At 39.8% G+C, this 4989-nt stretch overlaps 1 non-coding gene across 1 annotated transcript; it reads right to left on the bottom strand.

The window, feature by feature from the left end:
• Positions 1 to 2160: 2160 nt before the first annotated feature.
• On the bottom strand, positions 2161 to 2232 carry trnap-cgg (transfer RNA proline (anticodon CGG)). The gene has a single exon. It is a non-coding gene; the product is annotated as a tRNA-Pro (tRNA).
• Positions 2233 to 4989: the final 2757 nt, after the last annotated feature.

Genomic DNA, 4989 nt, shown 5'->3' with positions numbered 1-4989 from the left:
CTCTTTGTGCTGTTTTGGACAGAATCAGTGCTACTCCCTGTGTGTCCTCCTCATGTACCGAGTAAAGCAGCATCTCCCCTGTTGTCAGTCTTTTCTGTCCTGACTGTGTCCATCGCGTTTCACTGATTCCAAGCAGGGCCAGGTTGTAGTTACGCATTTCTGCAGAAACTTGCGTGGTCTTCCCTGTTTCTTACATGGTCCTGACGTTCCATGCACCGATGTTGATTGATCCCCTGGCAGAGAAAAACTGTACGGCAGGTAATCCTCTAAGTTATAACAGAGTGTGAAACTCTAGGTGAAAATCTGTACGCTATGCAATTCTTCTCACTAACTCAGTGAGTAGCAGGTATCGCTTGGCACCGAGTATAAAAACTCTAGATGACAAGGCTGTGTTGCTAATGTAAAGCAATCTTTTCGCTAACTCGAACGGAGAAGCAATGTCACTTAACTCTGAGTACAGAACTCCAGATAAAAGCGTCATGCTGCTACAGCTAAGTTATTACGAGTAATCTACTCGATATAGAGAATGAGTGTTGGCTTCACTTACCACCGAGTATAAACTCTAGGTGAAGAGAGATGTGCTGCTAGCGCTCAGAGCACTTTTCGAGCAGTGCGTTCCACACAAAAACGAATGTTACTCTAGGTTAGAGCGAACTAACTCCTGTAGTACATAAGCGTTACTTACCTGAGTTCAGCTTACTCCACACCGAGTAATCTCTGGGTGGGAAATGAAGAAAATCCAGTAACAAACACAGCTTTTCTGGCTCATTCTCACACCAAGCGCACTCTAGGTAAATTTGGTTGCCAGATCCCGCTGGGATACATTCGTAGCTCCGACACCAAGTGTCGCTGGGCTGAACTATCGGTCTTGAAGGCGAGACGAGAAAAGAGGAAGACTGCGTGAGTCACAGGTGTATTATACAGTAAGTGACATCACTGCAGGGGGTTACGTGTGACTAATTTGTTATAAAATATCTTGGTCTGAAGCATGCACGCTTCAGACCAAGCGGGATTATCCACTACTATGCACCGCCCTGGCGGTCAGGAGATATGAAACATAACATGCACATGTGAATTCACGAGTTTAATGCAGCTAACAAGCTGGGGCTTCATTCACACACACACACACACACGCTTGAGCTTACTCAGCAAAACTTCGCTACAACTTTCAAACTTTAACATACACTTTTTTTCTGAAATCTGGACTTATATTAAAAAACTATTACAATCACTGAACACAATAAAGTGCACATATTATACCTGAAAATGGGGAAAAATAATCACGAGAGTGATGATGTGATGTTTTCTCAGTGAGAACTTTTTACTGGAATGAGAAAAACACCGCGATTTCCCCAGCATCACTAGTGGAGGAAAAAGCAATCAATCTCTGACTAGTGGATCAAGACCTGTGTCATGGATAACACTACATAGATAATAAACCTTCATTTTTAATAATTTAGAATCAACAAAACAGTGGCTGAACTGAATGTTTTTTTACATTTGAACCCCTTTTTTATATAGTGAAAATTTTTACTATTTTTAAACGGCATGACAGTGCATTATCATTTTAACTTATCACAGAAGCATTTGCTTATGAAGCAAATATATACGCATGTCAGCGCATGCACGCTTGTGTGTTTATTTCCAATTGAACAGTTTTTTCCAGGCCACATTATTAAAATTCTAGAAAACTGTTCAAGTTTTGCCATTTAATCGCCGTTTTATTTCCATTTGCACACTGAGATTAGAACCTGAAGAGATAGTTGATGAATTAAACATGGATAAACAAGGGCTTGTCCAGGATTTGAACCCGGGACCTCTCGCACCCTAAGCGGGAATCATACCCCTAGACCAACGAGCCAGCCTCGACGAATGGCAGGGCATTTCTTTGACCTCCGTGGCTTAGCGTCAAAACCATGTTGACTGGTTGCACTGGGAAGTGTATTCATGACAAAACACAATTCAATGCAGAGCTTCATTAAAGCATTTATAACAGTTTAAGCATGAGGTGTCATTAAAGGCATGAAGGGTATTTGCATCTACATAAGCTCACCAACTTCTACCAGTGTATCAGCATGTGTCATTTTTGTGTAATCATTAGATTTTAATGGGACACTTGATAAGTTTTTGTATAGTTCAACGAAGCATTCAACTAAACGCGGGCTTGTCCGGGATTTGAACCCAGGACCTCTCGCACCCGAAGCAAGAATCATACCCCTAGACCAACAAGCCAGCGGAAACAACTGACCTTCAACACTATGTTGTCTGGTTGAGCTGGTAAGTGTGGTCGGTGCTTGCATTACAAAACTATCAAAACCTCCAGTATCAATACATAGACTGGTTATAACCTCTTTTTAAAGAGTTGAAACATGAAAAATATTTAAAGGCTCCAAATAGTAAAAACTTATTTTAATTAGTCAACTGTCAGGACTAGGAAGCATTTGAAAGCTTTGTGCTGTTTTCATAAAGTACCTTTGTAACCCCATGTAATTAGACAGGCTTTACATGTTTACCAATTTAATGCCACCTTTGATTTCTAATTGCACACTGTGATACATTTTGAAGAGACATTTTGATAAGTCAACATTCTTTAGTGAAAGAGCAGGGGATTAAAGAAGGGATCCACCCGGATTTTATCAGGAAACCTACACAACCTTAACTAACATTATTGTCCTTTACAACATTATTATTCCAACCCAAGGCATGGCTTACGGAGTACATTCCAAACATCTTCAGATTCAATCGTGATCGTGTGTACACCAGAATTGCTGTTGAATAAAAATTAATTCCCCTCCCCCACATTTGACAATTAGACCACTTTTCTGTGTTTCTTTTCCCCCATTATCTGTCATGTGAAACCCATTGTAAGGACAATGAAAGTATGACTGAAGTGGTCTGATGCCTCCCTACAACATCAGCTGCAGCACACAGACTGGAAGCAGTTAGACCTTCCAAACTTGTTGAAAAGCTCTTAGATCTGGGCATCAGTTTCCCACTCTGTATCTGGACTTTGGACTTTCTTACTAACAGTCCAAATTCTGTTAAGCTCATCCATATTACCTCCTTCACCCTCATCCTGAATACAGACGTGCCCCAGGGCTGTGTGCTCAGTCTAAATCTCTTCTTCCTGTCATGACTACAAATCGGTTTATGGATCTAAGGCTTATGGATCTTTAAATCATTTTAGTTTTCTTGATGTATGAAAATAAGCAATGTGTCTGCTATGCAGATACAACATGGTGATGACCCAGTGTACCCTGGTGCATGTCTCACAAAGGGACATAGTCTGCTGTTGCTCATGTCCTTTGTATTGACATTTTTGTATGTCAATAAATGTGAAAGTTACACAGGACCCAGGGTGGCAGCTCCAACAGTCTGTTCCTGTTGTAAATCTACATTTGACGTTAACTTATTTTGTTGTACTTAGTCTATCAAGCCAGATTGTGGATACATTTAAATAAAACAGAGTGACCAACAGGCATTATTTTTGACATACAATGTGGAGCAGTTTATAAAAACCTGAAACAAAGTGGCAAATAGGAGATAATGACATCTAAATGATTTGGAACTGTGATGGAGTTCCAGTGTTTCAAACAGTGATAATAATACTCTCACCGTGTGCCCATTGTTTTATGGTCAATTAAACCCACTCCAAGTTGAAAAATAAAACTTAAAACTTACTTTCATTTGGCCTCTCACACGCCATCACTTACATTTGATCCTAATGTCTCAGGAAGCACTTAAGTCTGTACCAATTTCTTACTTTACTGCTGGTGCCACCTGCCAAACATTTAGGTAAAATTTCCCAAACTTGCTGTATCATGCTCCAGTTCATACAGCACATAGAGACACTTTTTATTACTGTAAATTGATGTGTGTAGTGATGTTGTAACATCTGCACATCATGTATGTGGTTTCTTAGAGACGTCATGAGTTTCATACTGAACTATTGCTCTCTATCACTGTGCTCTTAGAGACACCCAGTGATACAAAGCTACTGAGATGCTGTACAAAAACTCACATATATGAAGTTCAGAAGATCAAAGTTATTTGTTCCCACAGCTTGTTATCAGTTAACCACACACACACACACACACACAGTACTATATAAATAGCACCTGCTTTCTCTGAGTGATTGTTAGTATCTTGTACTATTTAACAAAACATGATATTTAACACCCATATTACCCTTGTAAACAGTGATTGTTTTCTTTTTTTTTGTAATCATGCTCCTGTATTCTCTTCTACTCCCCTCAGCTATACAATGTAAGTCCATCTAATTATATTTCATGCAATCACAGAACATGTGTTCATTTTGTGTAAGAGTGTGTGCATAACTTTTTATTTATCTTACATAAAAACCCCTGTTTATCTAACTCTGACTCGGCGTTGCCGTGTTGCTACGGCGGGGAGAGCTTTTGCTGAGACCGTAGGCTAAGCTACGCCGGGGCGAACACCTGCAGTGCAGAGCCTCTCACAGCAGAGCATTCTAGCAGAACACTGCTATGGGGCCAAAGAAAGCAGCAATAAGCGTAGATGAGGATGTGGTAACAGTGGCTTTATTACACGAGCTTCTAGAATAACAAAATAACTTTTACAAAGAACTTCTGGAACAACAAGAAAAGTCATACAAATCTTTCATTCAGATGTGATGGACTCAACTAACCTTAGAATTGATAACCTCTTTAAAGATGTCCAGGAATTAAAAGGCAGCCTCATCTACTCACAAAATGAAATAGAGGATCTGAAGTCCGCATCCGCTTCCAGTCTGATTGGACTGAAATCATTGGCAAATGACATGGAGAGAATGTTCAGTCACAGTCTGAATAAGGCTGCCATTGAATTGAATGTATTGACGTTCATATCTACTTAATTCTTTGCATTGTTATATCCATTACTTTTTGTATGTGTCACCCTAATAAGGACCCACATACAATCACAGATAACTTTCCTGTCCAGAACGATATGAATTTTAATATATTTTCTGAT

The sequence above is a fragment of the Trichomycterus rosablanca genome, chromosome 4 (genome assembly GCF_030014385.1).
Source record: "Trichomycterus rosablanca isolate fTriRos1 chromosome 4, fTriRos1.hap1, whole genome shotgun sequence".
Taxonomy (NCBI): Eukaryota; Metazoa; Chordata; class Actinopteri; order Siluriformes; family Trichomycteridae; genus Trichomycterus; species Trichomycterus rosablanca.
Note: the sequence above shows the minus strand (reverse complement) of the source record. Positions and strands in the feature narration are given on the sequence as shown.